General features: G+C 39.5%; 2 long non-coding RNA genes across 2 annotated transcripts; both read right to left on the bottom strand.

Annotated features, from left to right (window-relative positions):
* Positions 1 to 6911: 6911 nt before the first annotated feature.
* LOC145549398 (uncharacterized) lies at positions 6912 to 8900 on the bottom strand. The gene is made up of 2 exons (XR_014085357.1): positions 7296 to 8900; positions 6912 to 7020 (listed from the first exon to the last, which is right to left on the bottom strand). It is a non-coding gene; the product is annotated as an uncharacterized LOC145549398 (long non-coding RNA).
* Positions 8901 to 15624: 6724 nt separating this feature from the next.
* LOC145549463 (uncharacterized) lies at positions 15625 to 17252 on the bottom strand. Its single transcript, XR_014085454.1, has 4 exons — positions 16876 to 17252; positions 16432 to 16573; positions 15913 to 16254; positions 15625 to 15824 (listed from the first exon to the last, which is right to left on the bottom strand). It is a non-coding gene; the product is annotated as an uncharacterized LOC145549463 (long non-coding RNA).
* Between the last annotated feature and the right edge of the window lie 8293 nt (positions 17253 to 25545).

Below are 25545 nucleotides of genomic sequence, written 5' to 3'. Positions count from 1 at the left end.
AGACTCATGTTTATGCCAATGATTTTCACTTCAGTATTCTTACACTTTTGCAATAATTTAGCAATAATTCTTATTTTGTGGTGAAAGTTTTTTAATGTTTCTGTTCTGTTGAGATAATTTGTGTCACCCTGTTCTGAATATGAAATCACAAATAAAGATCGATGAAAGAAAAAATAATGCTAGGTTGATTGTTTTTTGAAGGGGCCGCCAAATATCCACCAAGCCTCGATCCTCAATCAAGCCTTTCAGTACTAATGTCTTCCTAAGTTTAGGTTCAACACCTGAAGGTGATCTGTAAAATTTCCAGTTTATTCTAAGACTAATTTTGCCTGTTGAAATTAAGTCAGTTTTGGACAGCATCATAGTTAAACTAATACAGGTTTACTAAATTACTAATCCCTTGGCATTTACATAGTTTATACGATAATAATATCCAAGTCTTACAACTTTCATATCTCAACTGGTATTGGTTTATATAGACATCCAATAGGTGTTCTTAAAGAACGCTCTAAAGTCTGGTGGAGCGAGTGAGGCCTCTCCTCTGTGCAGTCCTCCAGTTAACATCCATCTGTCCTGCCACGCTGCTCCCTCCAGCTGTTCCCTCTCCTTCATCCACACTACAATCCCGAGCTCTCGTAGCTTGGCGGTCGCTTCTGTTAGCGTTGAATACGTCTTCTCTCCAACTGACTCTTACGTTGGTCCGGGTACGGACATTTTGCAGGTGAACCTGCTCTGTCCTCCTCTGCAGATCAGGAGAATAGTGGTCGAAACAGATGGGTTGACCCTCAAGGATTGTTTTCTTCTGACCTCATGCTAGTCGCAATCTAAAACCTTTTCTTTCACAGTAAAGTTCAAAATCGTACAATTATCGGCCTTGGACGGGCCGTAGCATCTCTTGGCTTAGACACGAATGCTAGGTGAGCTCTCTCTGTTTTCAGGTCCATCTCTTGCTTGTTCACAGTTGTGTAAATCAGAGCTTGTATGAAGCCAGTTATTTCCTGTCCTTCATCCCCTTCAGGAACTTGCTAAATCCTCAGGTTGTTGCGTCAAAGTCTGTTTTGGAGATCTTCACAGTGTACAGTCAGATCCACTTCACATTGTAGCAGTTAGCACATAACTCGCTCGTGTCTCATCCCTATTCTGATTTTCTTTTCCGTCTCGTCTTTCATCACGTTTCAGTGTTTTAGATTTTAAATCCTCAGCAGAGAGTTGGACGGTCCAGCAAGGTTTTAGTTTGTTTATGTCACTTTTGGTTCTTGCTTTGAACTTTCTTTAGCTCCTCCATAATTTGTGAAAAGTTCACTCTGTACATTACTGTGTTGCTAGCTTTAGCATGGTTAACTGGACTTGGCAATCTTCTTCCCTGTCTTTCTTTCCTCCTATTTCTTGTGCCTATTTGAGCTTTAGTGTGCTTACTTGACTTGCTCATCTTAACCCAATACTTGACACTGAAAAGCCAGGGTTCACAAACATTGTCTTACGTGGTTTTATAGCTGTCAGACAGGAGCCTAAAGTTTAGGCTGTCCCTCCAATCATACGTCACCGAAGTCTTGGTTGTTTTTTTTAAATGTGCTCTACCACCATGTTGGGGTTCTTTTCTGCTGTTATTTCTTGGTTTTGACCTGCATTATCTTGCCAAGTGGTTGAAATTTCTACATGCTAAATGTTAGAAAAATGTGTTTAAGAAATGCATCATATCAAAAAGATGCACACAATGAAATAGCAAGCAACTCAAGCATTGATGATCCTTATGTTTCTGTGCTTGATGCTGATAAAATTTCTGAGCTACCACAGGCTCAAAAGTGGCGAGTATGACTGTTCTGATAGACACATGAGCTAACTATCAAATGACTCGTTTTGAAAATGTAGCATCATGTGCATAATTGCATTTAACTGAAAGATTTATTATTTCTGCTACACTTCTCTCCAAGTCAGGGGAATTTTCCAACTGCTGTGTGGAAAAAGGACACAGACAACATTGTGGACATTCCTTGTAATTAAAGGTGATGACTTCAACATTCTTAGCTACCGTCATGATGGGTTGAACTTGTTTAACCACATGCAAGAACATCAGAACAGGTGTGGATCGGGTCCTGGTTGTGAGCCACTGGATTGGCAGCAAATTGGGGAAAATAACAGGAGATGGTGAGTTCAAGGTCGTGGGAAACGGGAGACTCTTTTCAAGGGTGAGTATTCAGAGCTCACTTGAACTGTGGTAGGTAGCGGAGTTGGAGAGGGTAATGTTGGTCCGGGGTTCTCGGTCCCTATGGGTTCTCTTCCTGTAGGTCTGAGGTCTGGAAGGACTTGAAGGCGCGGCGGTAAGTGTTTGGTGGAGAGGCGGCGTCGGACAGGTAGGCTTGGGCTTGAAGGCGTCAGAGGAGCGGATGGACAGCCAGTCAGAACTCCGGTAATGGAGATTGGTTTCAACTGTCACAGGTGAGTATGGAGACTCGGGCATCCGATGGGTAATGGCCAACGGCGTCACGAGGGAACGGAGGAAACGAGAGCCAGGTCCGGATTCACAGGTAACTCCTGAAGAGAACAGAGGCAACAGAGAAAGGATTACTCGAGAATCACAGGGAAACAATTCACAGGAACTCAGGGGCTAAGAGGTACGATCACTGGCCAACACTCTGGCGTCAAGGTACTGGCAGTCAGCTTCTCTTAAGCTGCAGGCGGATCCGGCCCAAGCCTCCATGCGGCCCTAAGCGAAATGTGGTTTTGGGGCCCTTTAGTTCTGCTAACAATGTGGACTGGCTGCAATAAGCCGTCCGTTCATTAGATCATTCACTCCCCTACTATGAACTTATTGCATCGCTGGCTGTTTACATTATACACATGTATAACAGGATAAATTTATTGGCCAACTGATTTATCGACCAGTTGATTTCTGGGAGCCAATTTCCTTAATTTTGGGGGATCGTGATTGGCTGATACTTACATGTGAAGCTGATCTTATTCCCTGATCTTATCTTCATCAGCAAAGGTTGATGAAGATAAATCAGCCTCTGTCCTCTTTTACTCTGCAGTGAGAAGTTTGACAGACACACCAACCAGGTCAGGTCTGAACGTTTGCAGTTAACAATATTCACCCCACTTCTGCCAACTCTGTGACTTTCTTGCTATATTTAGTGACATTTCAGACAAAATAAATTCATATCAGCTAAATTCAAAATCGGCAGGTCAGGCTTTTTAAAGATCGGTAACCAGCGATCGGCCAGAAAACTGCAATCGGTGCAGCCCTACACACATATTCATGACATTCTTTGATTAAATAAATGTCTCTTAAGCGGTACCGGTACTGGACTGATTCTGAGCCTTCAAATGATTAACAGAAGTTTCACATAACTTAGAAGTTGATGTAAAAATAATGTTTGTTTCAGCCACAAACTTATTATGCTCAGCAGCAAACAACATATCTATGCAGCTCATTGATCAGCTGCATAGAGCAGCTCATCAATGTAGCAGCTGTGTAGCCTGAGGTAAAAACATTTTGTTAGACGATGTCAAACATTGAGAAATTTTAATTATTGTTATCAAATGTTATCAAACACGGCGTTTTGAAGCCATAAATACCTCAGAAATATACCGAGCCAACCATAAGAATCAACTCATTTCAAGTTTAAACTCAGTTTCACACAAACACAAAGACCCTAGCATAAATGTTTGGCTGTCGAACTGGACCGTTCAAGGTCGCTGTTAATTTTCTATTAACAGCTTTACAAATCTGTTACATTACATTACCAAGGCACATTAAAACAAATATCTTGGCTTTTTTCTATTCTTCTTCTTCTTCTTGTCTGTTTTACTTGCGGTTGGCAACAAACGGTTAGTAGCATTACCGCCACCTCTGGTATGGAGTGTGGTCTATCTATTTATCCTATATCTATATATACATATATTCTACAATAAATAAAATAACTAAATAAATTCTACCTAAACATACACACAAAATTTATATACATGCTCATGCACAACTTTGTATTCTATCCTTCTATATTATGCACACATTCACAACCACATCTACTATAATCAAATTCTATGAAATAATTTAGTTTTTGTTAAAAATCGAATAACTCTTTGCATATGTTTACTCTCCAAATTCTCCCTCAAAATATCTAATAAATTAAACTTTTCCTTTAATACTTTCAAACTCTCTCCTCATATATCTTCTCATTTTCATATTTATGACATTCTAATATAACATGCTCTATTGTTATATGGCCAGTGATCACATTGGCCAGTTTTATGCTTTTGAATTTTAAAAAGTGTATAATTAAGTTCTGTATGTCCAAATCTTAACCTTATCACTCTTTCCTCTTTCTCCTACAATCTTCTGAATTTTATAAAACCATCTTCCTATTTTTTCATCATCCCACCTTTTTTGCCACACTTTCATCATTTTTTCTTTAACCATACTCTTTCCCTCAGATTTATTTGTTTTAACTATAAAACTAATATTCAGAATTGCCATTTTATCTGCCGTCTCATTTCCTTCTACTCCAATATGTGCTGGAACCCAAATATAACTATCAAACCCATGTTTTGTATTCTGAATAATGCAATTCTGAATAATGCATTAAATATTTCTAATAAAATGTCCTTTCTGAATGATTATATTTTAAACTTAATGCAGAACTTGAATCTGAACAAATTAATGGTTTTATGTCTTCTACCCACTGTAAAGCTAATATTGCCAACATTTCTCCTGTATACACTGATAATCCGTCTGTTATTCCTTTTCCTATTTTTAAATTGAATTCTGGTACTACAAACGCTGTTCCTATTTTCCCAGTTATTTTTGACGCATCTGTATAAATTTTAATATATTGGTAATAATTGATTAAATATAACTGCACTGAATAACTATCTACAATGTAAGATTTATCTTGTTTCTTTTCCATTATTGACATATCTGCTCTTGCGTCTGGTAGAATCCATGGTGGTATAATTGATATTTAAATCTGTGTATGGTTCGTTCTTTGGTTTTTTCGTTTCAAAATAAAATTGGAAAAACAAAACAAGCATGTGTTTTTTTGTTTTTAAAACAAAATTAGAAAAATGGCAATTGCAATAATAAAAAAGAAAACGAGCTGTCAATTTAGCTTTTAATTATTTCATTGTTGACAATCGGTCTGACCCGGAAGTTCTCTCTGTCCGGTTTACACAGGGGCCGTATCACACATGCACATTATGCTCTGCCCCACTCACTTTGTTTTTCTACACTCGTCCAAAGCGACATGTAATTAATTTGATCATGATACTTTCACACAGATAGCCTTTAACTCCGACTTTGTTTTGTATATGAAGCTAAAGCTACTAAATGCAGTATTCAGTAAATATCTAAAAGGCTAGTCAGTCCAAATTTTTATTTTTATTTTTTACCAACCTTTAATCTGCTCTGGTTTAAAAAGACGCTCAAACCGCAACATTCTGCCAGTCATTCAAACCCTTTAGTTTAAGTTTTTCCTTTCTGAATAGCATTAGCATACCAATTATAATCCGGTATGTCATGAACAAGCATACAAAAAAGGTTATCCAAAATATACAATATCTTGTAAATATACAATATATTGTATATACAAAAACTTGCATATACAAAATACTAATAGATAGTATCTATTAAATACCTGGAAATGGATACCCAGGGCTTAAAGAGCTCCGGCCGGGGGCCGGATTTCCGGCTTTTGACCGAACGGTCCGCCTCAACCAAACTGTAGTCTCCGGGCTTAAAGAGCTCCGTCTACAAAGATGTCTGCCAATGAGAATTCTAGCTCCCGTGTTCTTGACCAATGACTGTAAAACGGTTTGTGGAAAAGAAGCGAATGCGTTCGGTTCGGCAGTTAAATCAAATGCGATATGAAAGAAGATGGAGTTTGTCTCACCTGGTAAAGAAACACGTTTAGTTGAGAAAGGAATTAAAAACAAGTGGCGCTGGGCATGGCTAGAGGAAAGAGGACAAGACGGGAAGTTGGCGGAAATTTTTACAAAAGGGGGGCGCTGGGATTCCTTTGGTCGAAGGTAAACTTTACACCTTACAATCACAACAATACCAGTTTAGACTTTGAGCACCTTGCTAAAACTGTATTTCGTAGCGTTCATTTTATAGCGTTAACACCGGTGCTGTAAGTGGTCCGGTATGAAACGGGGGTGATTGAACAATGGTACCGCAGCACTTTTAAATTTCAATAATCAGAATGCAGAAATTGTTTCCATTGTTTTAAAAGGTTTATGTCAGTCTGCCTTTTCCCCATCGATACGGTTTCCGACCGCCCTGCACCTTAGGGGCTTTAAAAAAAAAAACGAGGCGCACATTGCGCAAAACTCTGAAACAGGAGAAGCGGGACATAAAATGGAGCGACGAACTAGATGTGAATTATGGCATAAAAACAGAGAATCCGACGCTGAACAGTGAAAAAAATCAACACATGATGTGAAAAACATGACGATTAGGCGGCGCAGCAGGTGATGAATGAAAGTTACCGAGCATCAATAAACGATCAAATAAATGTGGCAACAGGAAAGAAACTAAAGTGAACATAGCAATAAACCAAGAGAGGATAAAACTAATCAAATGAAACAAAATGGAAATTAATGAAGAACAAAATGCAAGAATAAACAAAGAAACTAAAGTAAATACAGAGGAATAAACTGGTATGGCAAGACCTTTTGAGCGATTGTGTGCGTGTGCGAGAATGATAGCATTCGTGTGCGTGTGCAAGTTAGTACCGTGTATGTGTGCGAGAAAGATAGCGTTTATGTGTGTACGCGACATGTTAGTAGTGTGTATGTGTGCGACATGTTAGTACAGTGTGTGTGCGAGAAAGATAGCTTTTGTGTGTGTGTGTGTGGCCTATGTGGTTCTGGTGGCTTCTATTGGTGTAGCAATGAATGACAAGGAGCTGCTCAAGTTGGCATCAGCGGTTTCTTTAATTCTCCATCTGCATTTCACAGAACGGGCATGGAGGTAAAGTCAGTCTCTGGCATACAACAAGCTCCTCGTCGGTGATCCTCATGGCTCTGAGGATTACCCATAATACAGTAACTACAATAAAATCATTACAAATTACAGTGATCGCATAGTGGATTTTGTTTTACAATAAAAGAACAACCAGTGAGTGTCTTATACAGAGAAAATAAAGTAACTATTAAAATATTCTGAAAAATAAAATAAAATGCTGACATTTTATTTACTGATGCCATTTTTATCTTTTAGTTTATATAACCTTGCTAGAACAACATAATGAACTACATCATTATATAAAACTGTTTACAGGAGATTTGGTAAAACATACCTGCATTTCACAGAACGGGCATGGAGGTAAAGTCAGTCTCTGGCATACAACAAGCTCCTGCAAGGAGGGCCATAGTGTTACCGCGTGGGAAATTCCCACTGCACTTTCCCACGAACTAAACATTCTCAAACATGACAAAACGAAATACTAACAGAACTAGCGTGACTCAAACCGAACATATTTCAACAATATGCAAAAACGAAAACCATAAACACATTGCACAAAATGCATAAATAATATTTCTTTATGACATGGCAGAGACACGTTACCTCGTCGGTGATCCTCATGGCTCTGAGGATTACCCATAATACCCCGCTCTTTCTAGGTGAAGGCAATACAACTTTTTACCAGCAGATGGTGCATTTTAGCAGGATTTAACCCGAACCATTTTAACTATGTTACATACACCCCCCTTAAATTCTGCTAAAATGGGGTTGTATCAAACAAGCACACACAGCACTAAAACAAAAGTGCGATAAAGAGAGCACATGGTCATCACATCAGTTCAAAACTTCCCCTAAGGAATAATGTTAGCAAGAGTGAGGCCAATACTCTTACCACCACAGACCCAAAAGATGCCATCTACACCTTTTGATATACAACCATTGCTCTACAAGGTAATCACCAAAAAAAACAACTTTGAAATGACACAAATCTACCCAGCAAACATGGTCTTTACAAAGGAAAACAGAGAGTCCACAGTCGACATTGAATCATCCACAATCTGTTCATTCATTTCACATATAAGTCTGGCTGGAGGCTTAACAGGCCTACCCGACCTAGTGCATAGCCGAGAAGGCTGAGTGCAAACAACATCAGTTACGGGCAAGTCCAGTTTTGTGTCAGTACTATGTTCCGCTGAAAGGTCATGCTGAAAGAGCTCAGAGTGGACAGCTGCAGTTGTAAGGTTGGAAACTGGTTCAGGAGAGCTTGACAGTGCAACAGATTCAGGGAAATCAGGTTCAAGCAAATCCTTGGTCACATCACCTGAGACAGGAAATACAATGTCCACTGAAGAACCACACACTGGAATCACAGAAGCACAGTCAGGGTGATCTACAACTTTATCCATACAACCATTTTCATCCATCTGCAAAAGCCAGTTCACAGTTTTAGTTTCATTGTCCTGTACCTCATCAGGCACAACAGGTTCAGAGAGTCCACTTCCTGCTGTGGAAGGGCAAGAGGAATTGTCCGCATCATCAGAAACGGCAGCAGCAGTGAGAAAGTTGACCGGGAGGAGAAGATTTCTGTGGAGAACCTTTGTCCTTGATGTGACAGGGTCTTTGATGCAATACACATTTACATCAGGCTTCACAGACACCACTTCATATACTGTCGATTCCCATTTGTCTGCAATCTTCCTCTTCCCTCGCTCACCACGATTAGCAACCAAAACTCTGTCACCCACATCGAGAGGAGAACCTTTAGCTTTGCGGTTGTAGTACATTGCTTGGTGGGCTTGTTCTGATGAACTGTTTTGTCGGGCAATGCAGGCAGCCACAGAGAGGTCGTGTTTGAGGCGGGAGACAAACTCATGATGGTCTACAGCTGGGCCATTTGACAGAGCATGCTGGAAAACCACATCAATGGGCAGGCGTGGGATCCTGCCGAACATAAGGAAAACAGTGCAAATCCAGTTGTTTCATGCTCAGTGCAATTGTAGCAGAATGTTAGCATTTTGAGCATCTGAGGCCATCTTGCCTTGGACTGGGGAGGAAGTGCACGTATCATGTTTCCCAAGGTTCTATTGTAACGTTCAACAATGCCATTCCCCATCGGGTGGTACGGTGTAGTGTGAGATTTTTGTATGCCAGCCATTTCCAGAAGTTCTTTGATGAGAAGACTTTCGAAATTTGCTCCTTGATCTGAATGAATGCGTTTAGGAAATCCATATATGCAAAAGAAGTCATCCCACAGACGACGAGCAACTTGTTTGGCTGACTGATTTTTGCATGGAAACGCATGTGCCATCTTGGAAAAGTGGTCTGTTACAACTAGGACATCCACACTTCGCTTATCTGAGAGCTCAGCTGTCCAAAAGTCAACACAGACCAGTTCCATCGGCTCAGAGGTCTGAATACTTTCAAGGGGAGCTCTGTCATTAGGTTCTGGAGTTTTGCCAACCACACATCGAAAGCAACACTTCACATGGTTAACAATGTCACGTTCCATCCCAATCCAAAAGAACCTCTGTCTGGCGAGAGACAGCGTGCGGGCCTGGCCCTGATGACCAGCTGAATCATGCACTCCTTGGAGGACTTTGGCTTTTAAAGAGTCAGGGACAATAAACTGTTGAGTTGTCATATTCATTTGTTTGTCTTTCTTAACTCTGTAAATCAGGCCATCTTTAATGATCAGCTTAGGCCAATGTCTCAGCAAGTTCAAAACACCAGGTAACTCACTTGCTCGTTCACGTCTGGTGGGTCTTCTGTGACGCTGCATATAATAGAAAAGTCTGCCCAGCACACCATCCTGACCTTGTAGATTAGCAAGTTCACTCTTTGGCAGCAAGGTAGATTGATCAGTGTCACTGAGTTGCAAGACAGCTGGGTCAGTGGCCCTCATCTGACTGAAACCTCCAGACTCATGTGCCTCAAGAACAGCCGACACATCTTGCGATGTTAATGATGTCTGGGGAGTCGGTGAGGTCACCTCAGCATTGTCGTCCGTGCACTCAACAACCAACTGACAGTTGGTCGTACAACGAAACGCATCTTGGACCGTTTTGTCCACCATGCCGTTCACCTGGTTAAGTAGTGCGGTATATGGTTCAGTTACAATGCGATGGCCCATGCATGACTGAACAAATGGTTCTCTACTCAAGGCATCAGCGACAACATTTTTGCTACCAGGAACATAGTTCAGATCGAAACTATAGGCAGCGAGCCTGGAAACCCACCGCTGTTCACACGCATCTAACCTTGGCTTGGTTAGTATGTATGTTAATGGGTTGTTGTCTGTCCAGACTGTGAAATGACGCCCTTTTAGCCAGTGGCTAAACTTGTCGCAGATTGCCCATTTAAGAGCAAGAAATTCCAAGCGATGTGCTGGATAGTTTAGCTGAGAGCGTGAGAGTGTCCTACTGGCAAAAGCCACAGGCCTAGCCACCTTTCCATCAGGAGGAAGCTGTGACAAAACAGCTCCAATGCCATCAAAAGAGGCATCGACTGCAAGGATGAATGGAGCATTAAAATCTGGATGAGCCAAGGTAACGCTACTTATTAACTCATTTTTCAAAGTTTTAAATGCTTCCTTGCACTCATCAGTCCAGTCAGATGGGGACAGTTTAACCTGACCCTTTTTGAATTTGGGTTTGTTGCCTCGTCCCTTTTTGTTTGTCACTCCAGGCTCAGCTACAAGGCCAAAGAGTGGTTTAGCTTTGACAGAGCACTTGCCAATAAAGTGATGATAATAAAGGACCATCCCAAGAAAGGATCTAATTTTCCTGGCACATGGTGTCTCACCATCAGGCTCCATAAGATCAGCTTCCTGTACCTCACTGATAGCCTGAACTTTACTGGGATCAGTGCTTACACCATCCTCACTTATCACATGACCCAAAAATTTCACTGACCTACGAAGGAAGTGACACTTTTTGGGAGATAGTTTTAAGTTATTTGCAGCCAGACGAGAGAAAACCATCTGGAGCCGATCAAGCGCAACCTGTTCAGATGGGGCAAAGACCATCAGGTCATCCAAATAACACAGCAAGCTAGTGAAATTTTGGTCCCCAAAAATAGACATCATCATCCGCATGAAAGTCGCGGGGCTGTTGGTCAAGCCTTGAGGCATCCTATTGTACTCATGCAGGCCAAAAGGAGACGAAAAGGCAGTAAACCTTTTGTCATCCTTGTGCAGTCTCACATTATAGAACCCTGAAGTCAGGTCCATGGTGGAAAAGAACACATTCCCACCAAGTGCAGCGAGGGCATCTGTTTGATGAGGCAATGGATGCGCGTCTTTAACGGTTCGCGCATTCAACCATCTGAAATCATTGCAGATACGGAGATCTCCATTCGGCTTAACAACCAGGACCAGAGGAGAAGAGTATTCGCTTTGTGATTTACGAATAATTCCCAACTCCTCCATTTCACTCAGAGCAGTGCGCAGTTTTTCATAATGGCAGGGCGGAACACGCCTGTATGGTAGCCTGAAGGGTTTGTCATCCACCAGACGTATTCTGTGCACAAAATCTGTAGCATCCCCACAGTCCATTTTATGCCGAGAAAAGATGTATTCATACTGCTGAATGATTTGCAGTAACTTATTTTTCCACTCGAGGGAGACTTCACAAGATGAGAGGTCCAAGTCCTGGAGTCCAATATCACTCAGAATATGAGACATCTCCTCGTCAGCTACTGGTTTTTTTACAGGGTCTTTGGTGTACTGTGTGTTGGATTGGATGCTCTCAGGTTTGGTGAAGTCATGTACAGAAACACAAGTGGACACATCGGCAACTTTTGCATTTCTTCTCAGTGTGAGAGATTTTTCAGTTGGATTTACAATCTTGACAGGTACACAACCATCAGCATACAATGACGCTACAACTCTCCCCACTAGAATTTGTCTGGGTCTGCACCTGGACTGAGTCGGTTCAATGATGACTGAACAGCCAACCAAAGAAACATCAGATGTAGGCAATTTGGCCCAAACTAAATGTTCAGTTAGGGGCTGGAGAGTAACAGACCTTTTGAGTTTGGCTGTGCCCACTTTGATGGGTTTCATGCCTGGGTCACAGGACATCGAATCTGACAGCAGAGACATTAAACAGGGCAATTTGTCTTTGTGAATGCCTCTCTGAGAGGAACAGTCAGTTGTTTCATCAAAAGAGACTTTCATTTGTGAAATGAGCCATCTGATAGCATTACTGCCCAATATCATTTCGTCAGATTGGCCCGGAACCACTAAGACAGGGATCAAGACATTAAAGCCAAAAACTGTTAGAGTGAGTTCATACAATGCAGAAGGTGTGACGACATGACCTCCACATCCAACAATAACAAAATCAGCAGCTGGCTTCTTATCCAGATTTGTGAGATAGCTTGAAAGTCTTGCTTCAGCTTCCTCACTCATGGTGCATGCCATTGATCCACTGTCAACCAAGGCTTTGAGGGAATGTTTGCCTCCAACAGTCACATCTGTGTAGAACAAGCTGTCAGTCTTAGAAAGTCTCTGAGGGGCTTGAACAATCAGTGTCTTTTGCGGTGGAATCTTGCTGCTGTAATTAGCGTACAGTGTCTCACAGTCATCATCAGAAGAATCCAAGGTGGGAGTGTCACTAAGACGATCTGCGCTGTCCTCCCCTCCACGCAGATCTTTTAGTTTTCCTGCTGGTTGTGGGAAGGTAGCTGATCTCTCTGACGGCAGTTTCGACTTGAATGACCAGGAAGATGACAGAAGAAGCACAGATTGTTCTGTCGGCAGTGCGTACGTGCAGTGTGAGAATTATCATTACACACAGAACATGGTATGTCATTCAGTCCTTTAATATTCGGCAAACGGCTTTTAACAAGTTGCCTTCGGCTGGACTGGGAGTTGCATTGGGCTTGAAGCAGCACTTTCTCCAACATGCCAATCAGTCTTTCCATAGTGGAATTGTCCGGGGCTACACATTGTTGCAGTTCCTGCTTATGAACAGATGTGGGCGCTGTGCAGTCCACCTCTGCTCGGTTCACACTGATTCTGCTTTCTTTCTCAGCAGACCGCAGTCCCTTTTCCATGTGATACTCATCCAACACTTCCTGAACATCTTGTGCTGACCATTTTTCTATGGTCTTGGATCTGAAGGTGAGAGCTAAATCTTTACATGGACAGTTTCTGATGAACATGCGAGTAACTTCAACACTTGGATTGTCAAAGGTCTTACCCTGTTCTTTAAGTCGGTTAACAGCAACATCAGCTGCTCCATTCAATCTTAGCCAATATTCGAATGGATCCTCATTCTCTCTCGGCCGGGTGGAGTAAAAATCAGCAAGTGGTACGGGGGAGCACTGATCGGACCCAAAATGTTTGCGCAGAAGTGAATAGATGGCTTGTGGATTGCGCTGAACATCAATTCCACAGTTGCGTATTCCACACCTCACAACATCCCTTGCTCTGCCTCTAAGATGGATGAGGATCTCCTCAGCCTGGTGTTCTTGCTGCACACCACTCTTTTTTATGTAATTTCTCATTGAGTCCTCCCATTCATCAACTGTAACCGTATCTGAACTCTCCCCTTTAAAAATAGGTGGTTCCTTCACCTGGCTTCTGGAGACGAGTTGGACCTGAGAAAGATCCAGTGAGCTGCATGGGACTTGATGGCTCTCATTTTGAGTTGTTTTAATTGCAGTTCCACTTGGGCTGCTTGAGTTCAGGTGTGCCATAACACTATCAGCTAGCTGTTGCCCTATTTGTTGGACAATAGTGCTCATCTGATCAACTAGCCCAGCATTATTAACAGGAGAATCTGGAATAGATGTGCTAGAGCACTGAGGAGGTTGAATATTAGGACAGGTCTGACTACTGGGTGTAACAATTTCCCCAGTCACCAATGAGTCATTTACAGTATGTACATCAAGTAAGGGATTACCCAGTGTTTGGTCACCCAGTGAAAATGGAACAGGGGTGTTAAAGAACCCTCTACCTCTCCCAATACAGAGTGGAGTCACGTTTGATTGTCCAAAATTACTGAAACTCATTTTGACAAAAGTCCAAGAGCATTCAAAAGAAATGTCCTTTCACAAGGATTTATAAACACACTCAGATGCGCTACTTAGACTTCCGTTGAAAACTCAGATGACACAGTGGAGCTCCAGCGACGTGAGGATCAGAAGTCACCAGCCCGGTCCGATGTAGTTCTGGACGAGTCACGGCACCAATGTGGCCTATGTGGTTCTGGTGGCTTCTATTGGTGTAGCAATGAATGACAAGGAGCTGCTCAAGATGGCATCAGCGGTTTCTTTAATTCTCCATCTGCATTTCACAGAACGGGCATGGAGGTAAAGTCAGTCTCTGGCATAAAACAAGCTCCTCGTCGGTGATCCTCATGGCTCTGAGGATTACCCATAATAAAGTAACTACAATAAAATCATTACAAATTACAGTGATCGCATAGTGGATTTTGTTTTACAGTAAAAGAACAACCAGTGAGTGTCTTATACAGAGAAAATAAAGTAACTAGTTAAAATATTCTGAAAAATAAAATAAAATGCTGACATTTTATTTACTGATGCCATTTTTATCTTTTAGTTTATATAACCTTAGAACAATGCAGAAACATAAATGAACTACATCATTATATAAAACTGTTAATATAAAACTCAGACTCATGCTAACCATCTGCTACAGAAGATTTGGTAAAACATACCTGCATTTCACAGAACGGGCATGGAGGTAAAGTCAGTCTCTGGCATACAACAAGCTCCTGCAAGGAGGAGCCATAGTGTTACCGCGTGGGAAATTCCCACTGCACTTTCCCACGAACTAAACATTCTCAAACATGACAAAAACGACATAATAACAGAACTAGCGTGACTCAAACCGAACATATTTCAACAATATGCAAAAACGAAAACCATAAACACATTGCACAAAATGCATAAATAATATTTCTTTATGACATGGCAGAGACACGTTACCTCGTCGGTGATCCTCATGGCTCTGAGGATTACCCATAATACCCCGCTCTTTCTAGGTGAAGGCAATACAACTTTTTACCAGCAGATGGTGCATTTTAGCAGGATTTAACCCGAACCATTTTAACTATGTTACACTGTAATAAATGATGAACAGCCCAGGTGAAAAAAAAGTATACTTTCGTATACTAAATTTTAACATACTTTAGTATACTTTTATCGATGTACTTAAACTGTACTATTTTGGAACAACTAATTTTGTGCTTAGTATACTTTAGTAATATTTAAATAGTATTAAATTACAACTAATAGTATATTTTAGTATACTATACGTACTTTTTTGGAACAACCTCAAGTGTACTTAAAGTATACTTTTTAAATATATTTCAGAGCTTTATTATTATATTTTGATATAATTATTATATTTTGAGTGTAATAATTCTGTCTCAGAATTATATTAAAAATATATATTTAATATAGGCTACTTCAAATATATTTTAAATATACTATTAATATATTAGTAATGTATTTAAATTACAATTAATTAGTATTTTTGATTTCCTGCTATTGATAATAAACTACAATTTTAATTACTCATGAAAGTCCTAATATTCCTACGTACCCATTTTGTAAATGACATGCATAACTACACTACAGCACTTACATTATTTTAGGCTACAATTACATGGAAAGATTAATTACACAAGATGTTCAAGGTAATTCAAATATTTTGTTTTATTACCAACATTATAAATTGTCTAATTTTACTCACAACTTTATGAACTTTACATAAATTATCAGTTTACACATCAAAAGTGAACACATGAACATAAAAATTTAAGTGTGGCAATAAAACATGACAGTGAGGATCAACGACAGAACATTCTCATTCACTGCACCTTACAGGAACCTACAAAAAAGAACAATAGAGCAATTAAACAGAAAGCATTTGTATTTAAAGAGAACAGAAAAATGGCAAATAAAAAAATAATACTTACAATTTTAAGACGTTTTGTACTCGCCATGTATGTGACATCATAAGAACTGATGATGATTGGGACCTGATGCCTGGGGTGGAAAAACATTTCTGGGTGTCTTCTTTGCCTGTTTATGTTAGAAGTAGAAAAAAATAGTTAGCAATGTCATAGAATCAGTTGATGTTGGCATCAACTATGAAGCTGTTTTAAATGTGGACTTAAGGAGACAAAAACTTTCCATCCATGAGCTGAACACACTGATCCTTGGAGGGTAGTGAGGGGGGCTGGTGGTGCCCATCTCCAGCAGCCATCAGATGAGAGGCAGGGTTCACCCTGGACAGGTAACCAGTCCATCACAGGGCCCTGAAAACCAACAACAAATAAAAAAAAAGAAAGATAAATGTTAGATTAACAAGAAGAGAAAAATTCTTTCCATTTACCTTTAAATTAAATCATGTTTATTAAGCACTTGGTGTTGGTAGCACAGCAGGTTTTGTTGTTGAAAATGTAGCTAGCTCCTCATTGAAAAAACAAACTTACATCATGAAGACAATGTGGAGGTTCATCCTCAGAGCTGGTTGGTGATCTGGTGGAGTCAGAGCTTCTTCTGAGACAGAAAGTCTTTAGGTTTTCTAACACCCGATTTCTTTGGTTTCCTTTCATCTTCATTTGCTTAGTTAGACTGCAAACATATGTTGAAGATAAAATCATTGATGAACGAATTAGAACAACAACCACCTCACAATATCAAAGTCTCTCTGTCTTATGGAGCTTAATTAAAACCAGGTTAGTTTATGAATTAAAGTATAAGTCACAACAAACAACCTCCATGCAGTTATAACATGAAGCTGAATGATTCCTATTGTAATAATCATACAAGTCACAATAAAATTGATAAAATAATTATTTAAGAAACCAACGTAAGTTATATATTTTTACTGCACTGTTTATAATTAAATGAAGATAATTAATAAGCAAACTTACCACCAGCTAGCAACACTTAGCAGCCTTCGTCCTTCCGGGGTTCTTTTGTGACACACATTTCATTTCCATCGGTTGTTGTCCAGTTGTGTTGTCGTCTAACTCCGATTAGGACGTCACCAGCTTGAATTTACCAAAATTAGTAACTATTGTCAAGGTCCTCTCTACTTTTAAGGCAATATTATGCGAGTAAAAATGGCGAATTTGAACAGCGTCTGTTATCGTCCCTGCGTTCAAGTTTTTTCTTCTCTTTTTGGCGTTTTTTAAATAAATGAAAGTGTGCAATACCGCCACCTTCTGGTCTGGAGTATGAACTGGAGCTAATGCCGTTGATTATAAGGTTTTACATCACACATCTGAAAATTGATTAGGTACTTTCTTAAAAATTACATCATGACCATCTTTTTTTTATTGTATGCAATTTTAATAAATAGTAAAAGATTATTAAGGCACTTAAAAATTCATATATATTTGTATACTTTTATTTAATATATTAAAAGTGTATTTTGGTACAATTATGTTTAAGTGTGTTTAAAGTACTAATTTCGAAATTGGTACAAGTGTATTTTTAGTATACTTCAGAATTACTTATAGGTAGTACACTTAATATTTAGTATACTTAAAGTGTACTTTCACTAATTTAAGTATGTTTGAAGTATACTAAAGTATACTCTTTTTCACCTGGGAGGGGTCTGCGCGTGTCACTGAGCGCCATCCTGCTCGTTATCAGGGACTTTAGGTGTTGGTCTGGGCTCTCGTGGGAATTTCTCGGGAACCCTCGAGCTTCACAGCAGCTAAAACCTTTCTCTTTGAAGTTCCTGATGACGCCTTTGAAGTGCTTTAGAAGCAAACGATGATTACAGCACAGATTTCCTTGGAGCTAGAACCCACAGTTGGGTGGGAAAGAAAATATAACGATTTCAAACATCAATCCCCTTTTAAAGCAACCAGCCTGGTTCTCATAATTCATCAGAAGGACGGCGCGGTATTAGCTGCTCCGTCCTGCTGAGGTGACAATATCAATGCAGTGCTAAAAAAATAAAAAAATAAAAATCGGTGCAATTGAGAGTTTTTGGATTGAATAACTTTTCATTAAGGACATTTGATCTGATTAGTCTTTACTGAAACCTAGACTGAATGCAATTCTGTCAATCTCCAAACCTTTGACTGTGATTGTTAGGCACTGTGTTGTTCACTACTTTGTGTTGAGGCTGAGTCACTATGGCGATGACCTCTGACCTCAACACAGGATAAAATAATGCATAAACACAATGAACTACAGTTTACACTTGACTTGACTTCCTGTGTTCTCTGTTTGCAACGCCCTGTCTCTAACATACTGAAGAACAGAGTAAACTCTGAGCTGTTGAGTTCATACGGGAATAAATTTGAGCCTTAAATATAACAGGCTTGTAAATTCCAGCCAGTAAATCAGCTTAAACACATCACTATAACATTTCCATACTGCATCTCTTTTAAAGAAAAAGAAAAATAAATTAGATTGCTACACTATGTTCAGATCTTTTGTGAAATATTCCAAGTCATCTTAAAATTAATGACCATTTAATATTAAGCGAGTCAATCTGGAACCACAAGCTTTGCTTTGGAAAACGGTTCACCGCTGTGTAAAGTTCAGGCAATTTGTAGTTAATGAGCCAAAACATGCAGAAGCACTGGTCCGCTGCTTTAAATCAACCAGGCTGACCCATTGACACATGTCAACAGGATTTTATTAAGACCTGCTGACGCTCATATTATTACACCTTTAACTTGAGTTCCACAGGAATGTAATGCGGAGGAGTTAAATAGAAGGCTGCTGCATGTAAAGTTATGGTGAAGGAGGACAAACTTAGAAAAAAAATGACCTCCTTAGGTGAAGTAATGGGAAAAAAATAAATTACTAAAAAATTAACAGCAAAGTTTCAACTTAGATCTTCTAAACATTCAAAAGATTGTGTGTAAATTGTTAGAATATAGTATATTTGCCATATAATGAGACAAATTGCACACATGAACCCAACCAAAAATTACACAATAGATGCCATTTCAATTGAGGTTGTTTTTTCTTATTTGACCTAATAATTACCATTTTTACCAGTGACACAGAAAAACCAAAAGATTTATTATACATACAAGACAAACACTCAACAAAAATAGCAAATATGGTAAAAATTGAAGATAAGAAACATTAAACAGATTTTATACTGATCCATTGTTATTCACAAAAGTTAATATGCCACTTTATTTATTTAGTGTTTGTTTTAGATCTTGTGTTTATAATTGTGACAGTCATTTTGAAACATTAAAGCTAAATGAGTATCGCCCTTCATATTCATGAAGCAATAATCATAAAACGTCTTCAATCATGTCACTAATTAACACTGAACATTGTACTGGTGTCACTCTATTAGAAATGGAAACTTGCAGAAGTGTAGTTACTAAAAAACACAGTAAGGTTGACCTGAGTTTGAACTCCTGTCTTGGAGTCGGTCTTTAGCAAAAAAAAAAAACATTTCAGTTGTCTTCACCTGGCATATCTTCTTTAGTTTATTAAGGTTAATAGTTTCTTTAGGCATTTGACAGCAAAAAAGTTCATTACTTTAGGTAATTTTCTTTCATTTATTTGTTTGATCTGAATTATTGTGTTATGCAGCTCAGGGCCTCCATATTGGCAAAGAACCAGTCATGGTTAAAAGTAAAAACGATGAAAGAAACAACACAAAGAACATTTTTAACATTAACAGCTAAGGTTTATTTATTTTACTTTTCAACAGGCCAAATCAAAAGAGAAAAACCCCCACCTTACTGACCAGGTGATCTAATACAAACCAAAATCCTAGTGAGTGGATAAAACGAATGAAAGATTCATGTTTAGACTATTTTCATGGCTAAATAAAGGAAAGCCTTGTAAAGTTGGCGAAGGTAACTTTCTACTCTGTTGGCTTCTGAATTTTCCCCGTCGTTTAAGCGTAGACGTGAGCGTGTAGAGACATCCTCTAAAGTGTGAAAGTAACGTTTTTCTATTTTGATTACCCACAACAGTTTAGTTTTTCCTGCAGCTTTTCCTTCGCTGTTTGTCTCCCAGTCTGCCCACTTTAATTTCCTCGGCACATGTTTATCGATTTTTATCTGCAGTTTGTCTGCTATTTCTTCATGTACGTTGTTGCCCTCGTCCCGCATCTCATCCCTTTTATTGTCCACTAATAGAATCCTGAAGTTATCTATTAACGTGGTCTTGTTGTTCTGTCTCTTCTCTAATGTCTGCCTCTTTATAGTCTGCTTCCAGCCGTGGATGGCTTCGCCTCTTTGCAACCCCGCCGCCTTTTCTGCTCCTCTCTTGGTGTAATCCACAATCTTCAGAGCCTTTTACCGATGGCTTTCGCTTTCCCCTCTCCCCCGCGCTTTCCACTTTCCTGCCTCTCTGCCCCTGACCTTTACCAAACACTGCGTGTTATTACCCAGAAGGTCATTTCCATTTCCCTATTTTGACTCGAGGCTCCTTCCTGGCGGTTCAACACCTAGGTGTTCTCCCCGGTGGTGCTTAGTTAACGAGGCAGTCAGAGGAGCAAAACATCTCATTGCCTGCTTACATGCGGCATAAGCCCTTCCAGATCAAGGTCTTAGATTTAATCTTTTTTCCCTAAAGCCCCAATAAGCACATGTGATGCATTTATATGTACAGGGTTCCTACGAAGAATGGGAAAGAAGGCTGCTTTGAATTAAACCTGGGTCTTTCCAGGTCTTGATAACTATGAAACAAAAACCAAATATGGGAAAAAATATTGCACTGTTGATGTAAGAAATGTGTAGCCACCCCTTCATATACCTATAGAAACAGATGTCGTAGATGACTGCATACACGGGGCTCTTCGTTTTTTGCTAAACTCAACATAATATGACACTGGAAGCCCCCAGCACAGTCATAAATTACGCACATCTGTCGTCCTCGATGAGAATAAAGAATATCCTGCTGTTTGAACTGGCAGTCGTCACGCTGCAGCTGCTGCTGAGTGGACCTTTATGTACACAGCAGGGATCCCTTGAGCAAACAGTTTAAGAACAATGATGACTGTTTACTGATCTAATTGAACCATCAGTGTTTTTAGCCAACGCCGGCCTGCTCAATATTTGTACTAAACCAACAGGAGTGATAATTACACCAGGCTATGGCCATGGGAGAAGCCTTTCTTTGTTTTTGTTATGTCGTTCTCCACAAAATTGAGATAAAATTGGACCATAAATGAATCCCATTGTTTGATTATTATTCTTTATGTGTATTCTGTTGGCTGGGATTTGTCTTGCGGTGTAACGCATGTTTCAGCCTTTAAATCACAAATATGGTAAGTAAAAATAGCTTTTTTAAAAGAAATGTTATTTCTATTTTAAGTGAAATTTGATTTGAACCTGTAAGTCACTAATTAATACCTCATAGAGAGAAACACTCACAAAATCCCATCTGAAAAGTTTTTTTTTTTTTTTTTTTTGAAGAACAAAACAAATTTTAAAATGTTGCTGTCAAGCTGTTAAGATAAGCAAAACCGAAAAGTCGTGAATGTGAATTTCTCACTGGCATGTTGATGGACAGCACGGCAGATTAAATCGGGGAGGATGCTCCATGTTTGCAGATGACATCGTGTTCTGTAATCAAAGAGGTTCAGCAGGTGAAAGAGAGTCTAGACAAACACATGCTCTTGAGAAAAAGGGGAACGAAGGTTAAAAGAATCAAGACTGAGAGGAAGACAGGAGGAACAATGGAGCCACCAGGAGGAAAGGTAATGAAGAGGGGATGAGTTTAAATACCTGGGATTATCCTTAAAATGCAGCGAGAGGAGAGAGTGCAGGCAGAGACAGAGACAGGAGTCAGGGAGAAAAATGGAAGGTGAAATCCACTGTGATGTAAAGTCACATAAAAGTCAGCAGTGGAGATGGCAGGACTTGAAGCTGTTAGGTTCCTCAGCACAGAAATGAAAATGTCAGAAAAGGCAGGTCTGAAATTAGATCGACAGGCCTGGGATTATTTGGACATGTCCAGAGAATAGATAGTGGCTATTGTGGAACGAAGAATTTCTAATATAGGTTGGCATGGGAGAGAAAAAGACGACCACAATAAGACCTTATTGATGGATTGACCAACAATATGCAGTGTGGGCTGCTGTGGTAGAGAAGCCTGAAGGACAAACGAGAAAGTCAGGGTTCAACACAGCAGAAATTATGAACAGAATAATATCATGTCAAAACATTTCATAAAATAGTCGTAGAATAAGTTGAGCTTTTGTTTTCTCCAAACAAAAAGCTGGCAGGCGGTGTTCATGTGACTAAAACTGTAAAGTCAGCTCCTGACTTCTGTTGTCTAAAAGTTAAATGATATAATGCCACTACTTAAACATATGGAGAAAAGAGATAAAAATCTGAAAGATACAGTGCAAAGGAAGATAAGAGGCTAACCATGATTATCTATTTGCTTCAAGACAACTGAACTGCTCTCTTTATCAAGATTCAGTCTCACTACACAGCTTTAGGCATAAGAACCTTTGAACTGCACCATGTAGGCCTGACATAAACACCTTAGTAAGTAAAGCCATTTAAGAAAGAAGATGCTAAAAGAATAGCAAAGCTTATTCAAATTTTTATTTTTTTTTGCTTTTAATGGAAGCCCTTTAGCTTTGTTGGAGAATCCTGCTCTTTACCACACAAACACTTCACCTTCCATTACTGCGTCACTGTTGACTACTCCAAAATGAGTAATGTTTTTAGTACAAAGACCGTTTCTAGCCCACCCAAAACACAAGGGTGGGTCGGAAGAGACTGTGAAAGGGCAACGTTTCCGGCACTTAAAAAAGAAATAGTTAATTAATATCAGCCCCCAGTTGTGATGCAACAAGATCACATTATCAACATGTGACAATACATCTTGCCTTCATTAACTCCATCTGGCATTAAAGTCACACACACTGCCTGGTGGAGTAAGTGTTTAGCTTTAGCTACATTTGATGTGCTAGTTTCTTACTCCACTCCATGTCACCTCGCGACCATTAAGAGAAAAGAGGAAAAAAAAGAGCAATAAAAAAAACAGGCAAGAATAAATAGAACAGTAAAATAAAATACTTAAATCTTAGGGATTATGTAGAAAAGACTTGAGAGGACCCCAAAGTTTCAAAAATGTTGGTAAATTTTGACCTCTTAAAGGGTTACTGGCAGGTGCCATTGACAAATCGCGCATGTGAAGTGTCTGCGTTTGTTACGCCTACAGGCCTGTATTCTTATACTGTAATGCCGTTTGGTCTGAGAAATGCGCCGGCGACGTTTCAAAGACTAATGAACTGAGTTGTTGGTGACATGACTGGTTGTGCGGTCTACTTGGACGACGTTGTGGCGTACTCAGACACGTGGGAAGAGCACGTGGAGCGCATCCGGGAGTTTTTCACTCGTTTGGCGGGGGCGAGGTTAACGGTCAAGCTGGCCAAATGTGAGTTTTGAAGGGCGACTGTTACCTATTTAGGTCGTGTGGTTGGCCAAGATAAAGTCCACCCTGTGACAGCGAAGGTTCAGGTGGTAGAGCAGTTTCCTGTTCCAGCTACACAGAAGGAGCTAATGCGTTTGGCTGGTGTGATATTACAGATGTTTTTGTCGAAACTTCTCATCTGTGGTGGTGCCTCTGACAAATTTGCTGCGTAAAGATGTAAAGTTTGAGTGGTCTACACTTTGTCAACAGGTTTTTGAGCAAGTGAAAAGACTCCTCAGTGCTGCTCCGGTGTTGGCTGCACCACGTCTTAAACATCCGTTCCAGCTTTATGTGGACGCCAGTAACATGGGTGCTGGAGCTGTCCGTATACAGACTGACGATCTGGGTATTGGCAGGCCAGTGAGCTATTTTTCAAAAAAGTTCAATAAGCATCAGTTGAACTACTCTGTGATTGAGAAGGAGACGTTTGCTTTGATCTTAACCCTTAAACATTTTGATGTTTATTTAAGTGGTGGCGCTAACATAGTGGTGTTTACAGATCGTAATCCGCTGACGTTCCCGTCTTCACTGAAATGTCCAAATCAGCGTTTGATTCGCTGGCCATTACAAGCTGAAAAATCGACTCTAACTGGAAAGTTGAGCAATGAATATATGCAGTCAAACTTTTTTGCCGAAAAACCTACACAGACTGGACATTTGACTTCTTAATCTAAACGCCATACAATGGAAAAATCGACTCAGATTGAAGCTGCGACTTATAAACCAAAGCAGCGTCAGACTTCATCTAAAACATTACCTCAAACACAAACCTTAAAGTGGTTGTCTTGTAGCATTTTGCGTACTCGGTATGATAAAAGAATACCGTGACAGACAAGATATGGCCTACATGTAAACAAACTGAGAATACTGCAACATGCTAATTGTTAGCTAACAGCTAATTGTTAGTTGCTTGCTGATCTCTAAACTGAAGAGCTGTTTAACAAAAATATATTTTCATTGATGAAGTGTTTTTTTACACTAAATTTAGATTTATGAGACATTGTTTTCCATTGTGAAAACAAAAAAAAAAGATTTTAAGAATTAGACAAGTGTAAAATCCCAATATATGAACTCGACTGGATTATTATTCAATCATGACTAATTTTTAAAAGCACCATTTTTTATTTATGAAGTTATTAAAAAAAAGATTCTTAGTTTTCCCAAAAATTTCTAAAATATTATCAGGCCTTGTCCTCTAATAGTCATTAGTGTATTTTGTATCATCTTGAGAGGTGGATGTTACACCTTTACAATTTTTTTGTAAATGTACATAAATGGAAAGTTTGATGGGAAATTACTAAAATGAAAAAAAGTCTGCCTGCTTCAAGCAAGAGAACAAAATAAAAAATATATGTGTTGAGATCATTTATTGGGAGTGCTTTACTTCCATCTCAGTATTTGATGTAATTGTCAAAAGATGTCTGTCTTGAAGGTTGTTCTGTTAGATATCTCGAGAGATTTTGTTTTAATGACATATGAAACACATTGTGTGTTTGCAGCATTTTCTTTAAGGGAAAGGTAACATATTATAAAGGAGAGATTCTTTGTTCTATGAAGACGTGCTGAAAACTAATTAAGTTAAGATAGTGAAACATGACATCGACACATTGGCATGAAAGCAAAGAACGGGAGTTTCCAAGGGAACTGGATCTTGTAATAGACCAACACGATCATTGGTAAATCACAAAGCATCTTAGAAATATATCCATTGAACATTTTAACCTGTCAGACTCTTCGAGTTAACGACATAGACATACATAAGACATAAGAATCAAATCTTAGTTCACAAAGCAATAAATGACAGCCAAGGTTGTGTTCAACAATAAAAAAAAGTCTGAAATAAAAGAGCGCACAGATGAATTCTGAAAACCTCATGACAGGTGAGAGAGGATCCTCACAGAGACTTTGCTGGAGTTAATCAAACTTTTATTATAGCTCTCAGTGAGGCAGACTGCTTCACCATCTGTTCAGGCGTCATGTGAGCAGAACCAATGAAAACAATGATGTATTAGGTTTTACTGACACAAAGAAACACGTTTACTTATTGCTTCAAGTGTCTTGCCCACCAAGGAAGTATATCTTTTATACAGCGCTGACATGACAACAAAAAGCATCTGATACTCCTTTTTATAAGAGTCTTCTCTCTGTGGTGGTTAATGTGGTGAAACATT

The sequence above is a fragment of the Poecilia reticulata genome, chromosome 20 (assembly GCF_904066995.2).
Source record: "Poecilia reticulata chromosome 20, P_reticulata-male-v2, whole genome shotgun sequence".
NCBI lineage: Eukaryota > Metazoa > Chordata > Actinopteri > Cyprinodontiformes > Poeciliidae > Poecilia > Poecilia reticulata.
This window is presented reverse-complemented; position numbering and strand designations above follow the sequence as displayed.